Below are 12,312 nucleotides of genomic sequence, written 5' to 3' on the forward strand. Positions count from 1 at the left end.
TCTGAGATAAGAGGGTTATAAAGCCGATTGTACATTACCTTTTCTAAAATTTTTGAGAATGCTGGCAAAAGTAAAATTGGATGGAAATTCGATGCTATTTCTTTATCTCCCTTCTTAAGCAGTGGCTTAACTTCAGCATATTTCAACCAATCAGGAAATATTCCGCTGATAAACGACTGGTTACACAGATAGTTTACTTAACTTTGTTGGTATTTCATCATACCCACTAGATGTTTTTGATTTTAAAGATTCTGCTGGGGTAGTGAGGGTCAAATTCATATTATGGAAGTTACTTGAAATATCTGGCCTGAGATATTCCATAGCAGCATCTGCAGAACCTGACAACCCCATCTTTTCAGTAAAAATTATAAAATGTTTGTTAAAAAGTTTTGCAACATCACAACATCTGTCACCAATGTATAATTTACTCTTTATGCTATTTGTCCCTCTTTTTGACTGGTTCTACTGGTCTCCTCCTTCCCTAAATCCCATATTGTCTTTATTTTTTAATCTGATATGACTATCTTTTCATTGTAATTGTCGGTCATGGCGCCCAAAAACAGATACACAGTCAACACTAGTATGTTTTGTCACCTGCTCCAGACCAGCACTAGGTTTAAAAAAAATTGGTGACCTGGTATTCTGATCCTAATTCACCCTGCAAAAGGGGGCCAACACCTCTTCCGTGGGAACTACCTAACAACAACACTTTCTTTCTTTTTACTAATTTTCGTACATTCTTAGTTTTCAATTTGCTGCTGAAATTTTGTTGTGCCCTGTCTACACCTGCAACTGCTTGAGCATCACCAGCTTCTAACTGAAGCAATAGGTCAAATCTATTTTCCACATTCACCACGAAGCTGACAGACAAAGTTCTTCTAGTCCTGTTCCTCCTGTTGCCATTTCCCACCTCTCTTTACCTGTCTCCCTTCCTATCCTGTCAAGATCTCCCCTGGTTTTGTCTAACTCAGCCCGAATGGCGACAGTTTTCCCCTCCTTTTCTAGTATATTCATATCTCTACTACATATCCCCCAAAACCACTGATGAGTCTTATTTAATTCCCCTATTCCCACGCCACTACAGTCACCCACACGGAAAAAACTACAGCACCCGTCACACCAAAGCCCCAACCTAACAATTCTACGGTAAGTCAAGCACTTTTAACTCATGATAAACGTATTAGTTTATTAAGAATAAGTCAGTTAAATTACAGATAAACACGAAAATATGATTCCACAAATTTGGCCTATACATAACTATATGTAAACAAAAACAACAATGCAAAGTTTCTGAAACGACAGCTTAAACTTTACGCTACTTTCCGTAAATGTGAGTTAAATAATGAAGATGTACGCTGCAGTTAAATTGCTGGAGAGAGCAAAGAACAATTAAACGAAATTCTATAGATTTGCTGCGGCAAAACGTAAACAGAAAATCCGACTGTAACCCGAGTGTACGATCTTTTCGCGTTTTCTGCTATATTACGTAAAGAAAAATGGGACCTTTAATGGTAGTCTTAAAAAGCACGCTAATACACCTATTAAGTAATCAGTACTAAATTAATTGTTATTATAATCTAACATCACTTATCTCTACGAGAACACCAAAACTCGCGTTAGTCGCCCGGTTGCAGCGTTGAAGTGCGATAGCAGGATGAACAGGATCTGTAGTCACGTGGGTACAGGGTTATATAAATACAGGATCAAAGAGGGGAAAAGCAGCGGTGGGTATAATAATCAGTGAGAAAATGCGAATGTGGGTCAACTGCTGTAAGCAGCATAATGAACACATTAACGTAGCCGACACAGATACAAAGCCACCATTCATTACAGCAGTATAAGTTTATATGCCGAATGGGTCCGTAGATGATGAGATAGAGAGAATGTATAATGAGATGAAAGAAATTACCCAGATAGTTAAGGGAGAAGAAAATTTAAATGTTTCTGGGCTGAAATTCGGCAGTAGGAAGAAGAAAAGAAGGAAAAATAAAAGGAGAATATATACTGGGGGAAAGTAATGAAAGAGGAAGCTACATGGTAGAATTTTGTACACAACGTAATTTAATCATGGCGAACACTTAGTTTAAGAATCATGAAAGAAGGCTCTATATGTGATAAAGACCTATAGACACCAGAAGGTCTCAGACTGATTGTATAATGGTACGACAAAGGTTTAGGAACCAGATTTTAAATTGTAAGACATTTCTAGGGACAGATGTTGATTCTGATCGTAATGTATTGTTTATAAACTAGAGATTCAAACTGAAGAATTTGAAAAAAGGTATGAAATAAAGCAGGTCAGACTGTGGAAATTTGAAAGAGAGGTTGTTAAGAGTCTCAAACGGAGCATCAGGCAACGATTGAATGACAGAGGGGAAAGGAATTCAGCAGATGGCAAACGGATAGCTTAGAGTGTTGAAACAGTGAAGGCAACAGAGGATCAAGTAGGTAAAATAAACAGGACCTAATAGAAATCCTTGAATATAACAGGAGATATTGAAACTAACAGATGAAACGAAAAAATAAAAAAAATGCAGTAAATGAAGTAGACGAAAGGGACTACAAGCTTCTAAAAAATGAAATGAACAAGTGAAATATGGCTAAGCAGGACTGGCTACAGGACAAATGCAGAACTACACAAGCGCGTACAATTTAGGGCAGAGAGAGATACTGCCTACATGAAAATTAAAGAGGTCTTTGAAGACAAGAGAAGCAGCTGTATGAATATCAGCTCCTCAGATGGAAAACCAAACGCAAAGAAGCGAAATGTTGAAAGGAACACATGGAAGGGGCATACAACGGAATTGAGCTTGAAGACAATATTATAGAAGAGGAGGTGGGACACATGATACTGAGAAAAAGAATTTGATAAACACTGGAAGACCTAAGCCGAAACAGTGACCCCTAGAGTAGACGACTTTCCCTCAGAACTATTGATGTCTTTGAGACACAGTCATGGCTAAAGTATTCGACCAGGCGTGCAGGATACATGAGACAGGGGAAACACCCTCAGGTTTCAAGAATAATGTATTTCTTCCCGTTCCAAAGAAAGAAAGTGTTGACAGGTGTGAATATTATCGAACTATCAGTTTAATAAGTCATGGCTGCAAAATAATGACACGAGTTATTTACAGAATGGAGAAACTGGTAGAAGCCGACTTCGGTGAAGATCAGTTCGGGTTCCAGAGAAATGCAGAAACGAGCAAGAGCATACTGAATACTGACGCTACGACTTTCTTAGAAGATAGGTTAAGGAATAATAACACTGCGCTTATAGAATTTGTAGATTTGATGTAAGCTTTTGACAATGTTGACTGGCATACACTCTTTATTTTCAGGAGGTGGCAAGAATAAAATACAGGGAGCGAAATGTCGTTTACGACTTTTCCAGAAACTAGATGACAGTTATAAGAATCAAAGTCCATGTAGGGAAGCAGTTGCTGAGAAGGGAGTGGGATAGGGTTGTAGGCTACCCCCACTGTTATTCAATCTTTATCTTTAGACGAAAAAAGCTGTGAAGGAAAGCAAGGAGAAATTTGTAATGGAAATTAAAATTCATGAAGAAGAAACAACTTTTCGATCTGTAAAAACAGTGAATATCACGACAAATACAGGGATTAGTGACCACAAGGATTCTGCTGCCAGGCTGAAAGCCGTAAGATCCACTACCGGCAAAAGAAACGGAAGGTACATATATTTAAAAAAGTTGATAAAAATGCTCTAAATGCATTTTTAAGAGACAGTCTCTACTCCTTCCGATCCAATCACGTAAGCGTAGAAAAGATGTGGAATTATTTAAAAGAGATAGTATCGACGGCAATTAAGAGAGATATACCACATAAATTAATAAGTGATGGTACTGGTCCTAAATGGTACACAAAACGGGTCAGATCGCTGTTGCAGAAGCAACGAAGAAATCATGCCAAATTTAAAAGACCGAAAAATCCCCAAAATTGGCAAATATTTGTAGAAGTTCGAAATATATCGCGTACTTCAGTGCGAGGCGCTTTTAATAATTTCCACAACGAAACTCTGTCTCGGAATCTGGCAGAAAACCCAAAGAAATTCTGGTCATACCTAAAGCACACCAGTGGCAAGACGCAATTAATACCTTCATTGCGCGATAACAACGGTGAAGTCATTTATGATACTGCCACTAAAGCAGAGTTATTAAACATGGTTTTCCGAAACTCCTTCACCAAAGAAGACGAAGTAAATATTCCTGAATTCCAATCAATAACAACTGCCAAGATGAGAAACATAGAAGTAGATATCCTCGGTGTAGCAAAGCAGCTTATATCACTTAATAAAGGGAAGGCCTCCGGTCCAGATTGTATACCAGTCAGGTTCCTTTCAGAGTTGTTGTTGTTGTTGTCTTCAGTCCTGAGACTGGTTTGATGCAGCTCTCCATGCTACTCTATCCTGTGCAAGCTGCTTCATCTCCCAGTACCTACTGCAACCTACATCCTTCTGAATCTGCTTAGTGTACTCATCTCTCGGTCTCCCTCTACGATTTTTACCCTCCACGCTGCCCTCCAATGCTAAATTTGTGATCCCTTGATGCCTCAAAACATGTCCTACCAACCGATCCCTTCTTCTAGTCAAGTTGTGCCACAAACTTCTCTTCTCCCCAATCCTATTCAATACCTCCTCATTAGTTACGTGATCTATCCACCTTATCTTCAGTATTCTTCTGTAGCACCACATTTCGAAAGCTTCTATTCTCTTCTTGTCCAAACTAGTTCTCGTCCATGTTTCACTTCCATACATGGCTACACTCCAAACAAATACTTTCAGAAACGACTTCCTGATACATAAATCTATATTCGATGTTAACAAATTTCTCTTCTTCAGAAACGCTTTCCTTGCCATTGCCAGTCTACATTTTATATCCTCTCTACTTCGACCATCATCAGTTATTTTACTTCCTAAATAGCAAAACTCCTTTACTACTTTACGTGTCTCATTTCCTAATCTAATTCCCTCAGCATCACCCGATTTAATTTGACTACATTCCATTATCCTCGTTTTGCTTTTGTTAATGTTCATCTTATATCCTCCTTTCAAGACACTGTCCATTCCGTTCAACTGCTCTTCCAAGTCCTTTGCCGTCTCTGACAGAATTACAATGTCATCGGCGAACCTCAAAGTTTTTACTTCGTCTCCATGAATTTTAATACCTACTCCAAATTTTTCTTTTGTTTCCTTTACTGCTTGCTCAATATACAGATTGAATAACATCGGGGAGAGGCTACAACCCTGTCTCACTCCTTTCCCAACCACTGCTTCCCTTTCATGCCCCTCGACTCTTACTACTGCCATCTGGTTTCTGTACAAATTATAAATAGCCTTTCGCTCCCTGTATTTTACCCCTGCCACCTTTAGAATTTGAAAGAGAGTATTCCAGTCAACATTGTCAAAAGCTTTCTCTAAGTCTACAAATGCTAGAAACGTAGGTTTGCCTTTTCTTAATCTTTCTTCTAAGACAAGTCGTAAGGTCAGTATTGCCTCACGTGTTCCAACATTTCGACGGAATCCAAACTGATCCTCCCCGAGGTCTGCATCTACCAGTTTTTCCATTCGTCTGTAAAGAATTCGCGTTAGTATTTTGCAGCCGTGGCTTATTAAACTGATAGTTCGGTAATTTTCACATCTGTCAGCACCTGCTTTCTTTGGGATTGGAATTATTATATTCTTCTTGAAGTCTGAGGGTATTTCGCCTGTCTCATACATCTTGCTCACCAGCTGGTAGAGTTTTGACAGGACTGGTTGTCCCAAGGCCGTCAGTAGTCCTAATGGAATGTTGTCTACTCCGGGGGCCTTGTTTCGACTCAGGTCTTTCAGTGCTCTGTCAAACTCTTCACGCAGTATCGTATCTCCCATTTCGTCTTCATCTACATCCTCTTCCATTTCCATAATATTGTCCTCAAGTACCTCGCCCTTGTATAAACCTTCTATATACTCCTTCCACCTTTCTGCCTTCCCTTCTTTGCTTAGAACTGGGCTGCCATCTGAGCTCTTGATATTCATACACGTGGTTCTCTTCTCTCCAAAGGTCTCTTTAATTTTCCTGTAGGCAGTATCTATCTTACCCCTAGTGAGATAAGCTTCTACATCCTTACATTTGTCCTCTAGCCATCCCTGCTTAGCCGTTTTGCACTTTCTGTCGATCTCGTTTTTGAGACGTTTGTATTCCTTTTTGCCTGCTTCATTTACTGCGTTTTTATATTTTCTCATTTCATCAATTAAATTCAATATTTCTTCTGTTACCCAAGGATTTCTAGCAGCCCTCGTCTTTGTACCTACTTTATCCTCTGCTGCCTTCACTACTACATCCCTCAGAGCTACCCATTCTTCTTCTACTGTATTTCTTTCCCCTATTCCTGTCAATTGTTCCCTTATGCTCTCCCTGAAACTCTGTATAACCTCTGGTTCTTTCAGTTTATCCAGGTCCCATCTCCTTAATTTCCCACATTTTTGCAGTTTCTTCAGTTTTAATCTACAGGTCATAACCAATAGATTGTGGTCAGAGTCCACATCTGCCCCTGGAAATGTCTTACAACTTAAAACCTGGTTCCTAAATCTCTGTCTTACCATTATATAATCTATCTGATACCTTTTAGTATCTCCAGGGTTCTTCCATGTATACAACCTTCTTTCATGATTCTTAAACCAAGTGTTAGCTATGATTAAGTTGTGCTCTGTGCAAAATTCTACTAGGCGGCTTCCTCTTTCATTTCTTAGCCCCAATCCATATTCACCTACTATGTTTCCTTCTCTCCCTTTTCCTACACTCGAATTCCAGTCACCCATTACTATTAAATTTTCGTCTCCCTTCACTATCTGAATAATTTCTTTTATTTCATCGTACATTTCTTCAATTTCTTCGTCATCTGCAGAGCTAGTTGGCATATAAACTTGTACTACTGTAGTAGGTGTGGGCTTCGTATCTATCTTGGCCACAATAATTCGTTCACTATGCTGTTTGTAGTAGCTTACCCGCATTCCTATATTCCTATTCATTATTAAACCTACTCCTGCATTACCCCTATTTGATTTTGTGTTTATAACCCTGTGTTCACCTGACCAGAAGTCTTGTTCCTCCTGCCACCGAACTTCACTAATTCCCACTATATCTAACTTTAACCTATCCATTTCCCTTTTTAAATTTTCTAACCTACCTGCCCGATTAAGGGATCTGACATTCCACGCTTCGATCCGTAGAACGCCAGTTTTCTTTCTCCTGATAACGACATCCTCCTGAGTAGTCCCCGCCCGGAGATCCGAATGGGGGACTATTTTACCTCCGGGATATTTTACCCAAGAGGATGCCATCATCATTTAATCATACAGTAAAGCTGCATGTCCTCGGGAAAAATTACGGCTGTAGTTTCCCCTTGCTTTCAGCCGATCGCAGTACCAGCACAGCAAGGCCGTTTTGGTTAAAGTTGCAAGGCCAGATCAGTCAATCATCCAGACTGTTGCCCCTGTAACTACTGAAAAGGCTGCTGCCCCTCTTCAGGAACCACACGTTTGTCTGGCCTCTCAACAGATACCCCTCCGTTGTGGTTGCACCTACGGTACGGCCATCTGTATCGCTGAGGCACGCAAGCCTCCCCACCAACGGCAAGGTCCATGGTTCATGGGTGGGGGGGGGGGGGGGTCCTTTCAGAGTATGCTGACACAATAGCGCCATATTTAGTAGTTATATACAACCACTCGCTCGCAGAAAGATCCGTACCTAAAGACTGCAAAATTCCTCTAGTTACACCAATACCCAAAAGGGAAATAGGAGTAATCCGCTGAATTAAAGGCCCATATCAAATGGTTCACATGGCTCTGAGCACTATGTGACTTAACTTCTGAGGTCATCAGTCTCCTAGAACTTAGAACTAATTAAACCTAACTAACCTAAGGACATCACACACATCGATGCCCGAGGCAGGATTAGAACCTGCGACCGTAGCGGTCGCTCGGCTCCAGACTGTAGCGCCTAGAACCGCACGGCCACTCCGGCCGACGCCCATATCACTAACATCAATTTGAAGTAGGGTTTTCGAACATATACTGTGTTCGAACATTATGAATTACCTCGGAGAAAACGATTTATTGACACATAGTCAGCACGGATTCAGAAAATATAGTTCTTGTGAAACCCAACTAGCTCTTCCTACCCATGAAGTAATGAGTGCTACCGACACGGGATGTCAAATTGATTCCATATTTTTAGATTTCCAGAAGGCTTTAGACACCGTTCCTCACAAGATTCTTCTAACCAAACAGCGTGGCTATGGAATATAGTCGCAGATGTGCGACTGGATTCGTGATCTCCTGTCAGAAAGGTCACAGTTTGTAGTATTAGACGGAAAGTCACCGAGTAAAACAGAAGTAATATCCGGCGTTCCCCAAGGAAGTGTTATAGGCCCTCTATTGGTCCTGATCTATATTAACGACATAGGAGACAATCTGAGTAGCTATCTTAGATTGTTTGCAGATGATACTGTCGTTTACCGTCTATAAACTGATCAGTGACCAAAACTAATTGAAGAATGATTTAGATAAGATATCTCTATGGTGCAAAAAGTGGCAATTGACCCTGAAAAAAGAAAAGTATGTGATGTTATTGACATGAGTACTAAGAGAAATCCGCTAAATTTCGATTACACGTTAAATCACACAAATCTGAAGACTGCAGATTCAGCTGAATACTTAGGGATAACAATTACAAATAACCTAAATTGGAACGATCACATAGATAATGTTGTGGGTAGAGCAAACCAAAGACTGGGATTCATTGGCAAAACACTTAGAAGGCGCAACAGGTCTACTAAAGAGAGTGCTTACACCACGCTTGTCCGTCCTGTTCTGGAGTATTGTTGTGGGGTGTGGGATCAGCATCAGGTGGGACTGACGGATGACACCGAAAAAGTTCAAAGAAGGGTTGCTCGTTTGGTTTTATCTCGAAATAGGCGAGATAGTGCCACAGAAAAAATGTTTCAAATGGCTCTGAGCACTATGGGACTTAACTTCTAAGGTCATCAGTCCCCTAAAACTTAGAACTACTTAAATATAACTAACCTAAGGACATCACACTCATCCATGCCCGAAGCAGGATTCGAACCTGCGACCGTAGCGGTCGCGTGGTTCCAGACTTTAGCGCGTAGAACCGCTCGGCCACGCCGGCCGGCTAGTGCCGCAGATACTATACGTGAATTGGTGTGGCAGTTATTATAACGAAGGCGTCATTCGTTGAGACGGGATTTTCTTATGAAATTTCAATCAGCAGTTTTCTCCTCCGATCGCTAAAACATTCTGTTGGCACTCACCTACACAGGGAGAAATGATCATCACGATAAAATAAGAGGAATCAGGGCTCGCACAGAAAAATTTAAGTGTTCGTTTTTCCCGCGCGCCGTTCGAGAGTGGAATGGTAGGGAGACAGCTTGAAGGTGGTTCATTGAACCCTCTGCCAGGCACTTAATTGTGAATAGCAGAGTAATCACGTAGACGTAGATGAATTCTGTCAGATAGGAAAGGAATTGGAAGTGCAGTTGAATGGATGGACAGAGTCTTGAACGGAGGATGTGAGGTAAACATCAACAAAAGCAAAACTAGGGTAATGGAATGTAGTCGAATTAAAGCAGGTGATACTATGTGAATTTGCTTAGGCAATGAGACACTGAAAGTAGTAGACGAGTTTTGCTATTTTGGCACTAAAATAGCTGACGATTGCCGAAGTACAGAGGATACGAAATGTAGAATTGCATGACAATGAAAGCATTTCTGAAAAAGAGAAATTTGTTAACATTGAATATACGTTTAAATGTTTGGAAGTCTTCTAAGAAGGCATTTGTCTGTAGTGTAGACTTATATGGAAGTGATTCATAGACAATAAGCAGTTTAGACGATAAGAGAATAATAGCTTTCGAAATGTGGTGCTATAGAATGCTGAAGATCAGATGTGTAGATTGCTTGACTAATGAGAAAGTATTGTATCTGAATGGGGAAAATAGAAATTGTGGCACGACCTGATTACAAGAAGTGGTCGGCTAATGCGAGAAATCCTGAGTTAACAAGGAATTGTTTATTTGGTAGTGGAAGGAAGTGTGGCGGATAAAAATTGTCGAAAAAGACTAAGACAGTAAGCAGGTGCAAATGGATGTGCGTTGCAGTAGTTATGTAAACGTGAAGAGACTTTCATAAGATAGAGTAATTTGGAGCGTGGCATCGAACCAGCCTTGGAGGACTGAAGACAACACCAGAACAATGACATTGACTATTTAGACGTCACAAAAGCATTGTAATACTTAATTGGGGAGTCTGTTCTGCTTTGCACCAAACTAAACTCCGCCCGAGCAGTCTATGAAGGCCCAACCGGCCGCCGTGTCATCCTCAGCCCACAGGTGTCAGTGGATGTGGATATGGAGGGCCATGTGGTCAGCATACCGCTCTCCCGGCCGTATGTCACTTTACGAGACCAGAACCGCTACTTCTTAGTCGAGTAGCTCCTCAGTTTGCTTCACAAGGGCTGAGTGCACCCAGCTTGCCAACAGCAGTCGGCAGACCGGATGGTCACCCGTCCAAGTGCTAGCCCAGCCCGACAGTGCTGAACTTCGGTGATCTGACGGGAACGGGTGTTCCCATTGTGGCAAGACCGTTAGCGCTTTGCACCAAGTGTGGGAACAATGGTCGGACTATAATCGTCGACAAGTTTATCTAGTTAAAGTTACGCATTAATGGCACTCTTGCTGCGGATGACAACCACTGTCAGTTTATGACACACGCTCTCTCTCTCTCTCTCTCTCTCTCTCTCTCTCTCTCACACACACACACACAAACACATTGTGACAGTTTATGGTGTTAGAATGCTGTTGAAATTCTGAATACATATTTACTTTGAATTGTCAGCTATCACTGGCTAGCTTGCTTACCATTTAAATTAAATTAAACACTCATTTTGTACACTAACATAAATATAATAGAAACAATTTAGATATAACAATTTCATTGTGACTCTTAATTTGAGGGTCGGTTGTGCCTTGCACCAAGTAGGGCCAGTCCATTTCAGGAATGTTCTTGACCACTAATCATTGCATCACCTACGTCGCTTCAGGCAAATGCCGAGTGTCCTCTGAAAGGGCACGGCCGACTTCCTTCTCCCTAATCCGATGGGACCGATAATCTCACTGTTTGGTCCCGCCCTGCAAATCAAGCAATCAACAGGTAAAGCACTGCTGCACAGATGCCAATTCACGATTGTTTGTTGTTGTTGGCCTCAGTCCTGAGACTGGTTTGAAGCAGCTCTCCATGCTGCTCTATACTGTGCAAGCTTCTTCATCTCCCAGTACTTACTGCAACCTACATCGTTCTAAATCTGCTTAGTGTATTCATCTCTTGGTCTCCGTCTCCGATTTTTACCCTCCACGCTGCCCTCCAGAGCTAAATTTGTGATCCCTTTATGCCTCAGTACATGTCCTACCAACCGGTCCCTTCTTCTTGTCAAGTTGTGCCACAAACTCCTCTTCTCCCCATTTCTATTCAATACCTCCTCATTAGTTATGTGATCTACCCATCTAATCTTCAGCATTCTTCTGTAGCACCACATTTCGAAATCTTCTATTCTCTTTTTGTCCAAACTATTTATCGTCCATGTTTCACTTCCATACATGGCTACCCTCCATACCAATACTTTCAGAAACGACTTCTTGACACTTACATCTATACTCGATGTTAACAAATTTCTCTTCTTCAGAAACGCTTTCCTCGCCATTGCCAGCCTACATTTTATATCGTCTCTACTTCGCCCATCATCAGTTATTTTGCTCTCCAAATAGTAAAACTCCTTTACTACTTTACGTGTCTCATTTCCTAATGTAATTCCCTCAGCATCACCCGACTTAATTCAATTACATTCCATTATCCTCGTTTTGTTTTTGTTTATGTCCATCTTACATCCTACTTTCAAGACATTGTCCATTCAGTTCAACTGCTCTTCCAAGTCCTTTGCTGTCTCTGACAGAATTACAATGTCATCGGCGAACCTCAACGTTTTTATTTCTTCTCCATGGACTTTAATACGTACTCCGAATTTTTCTTTTGTTTTTTTTTACTGCTTGCTGAATATACAGATTGAATAACATCTGGGACAGGCTACAACCCTGTCTCACTCTCTTCCCAACCGTTGCTTCCCTTTCATATCCCTCGACTCTTATAACTGCCATCTGGTTTCTGTACAAATTGTAAATACCCTTTCGCTCCTTGTATTTTACCCCTGCCACCTTTAGAATCTGAAAGAGAGTGTTCCAGTCAACA

The 12,312-nt window shown here is 41.0% G+C and overlaps 1 protein-coding gene across 1 annotated transcript in view; it reads right to left on the bottom strand.

Annotated features, from left to right (window-relative positions):
* Nucleotides 1-12,312, bottom strand: part of LOC126278466 (sialin-like) — a 135,783-nt gene that overhangs the window by 84,980 nt on the left and 38,491 nt on the right. The window lies entirely within an intron of this gene.

This window comes from Schistocerca gregaria, chromosome 6 (assembly GCF_023897955.1).
Source record: "Schistocerca gregaria isolate iqSchGreg1 chromosome 6, iqSchGreg1.2, whole genome shotgun sequence".
In the NCBI taxonomy this organism is placed as follows: domain Eukaryota; kingdom Metazoa; phylum Arthropoda; class Insecta; order Orthoptera; family Acrididae; genus Schistocerca; species Schistocerca gregaria.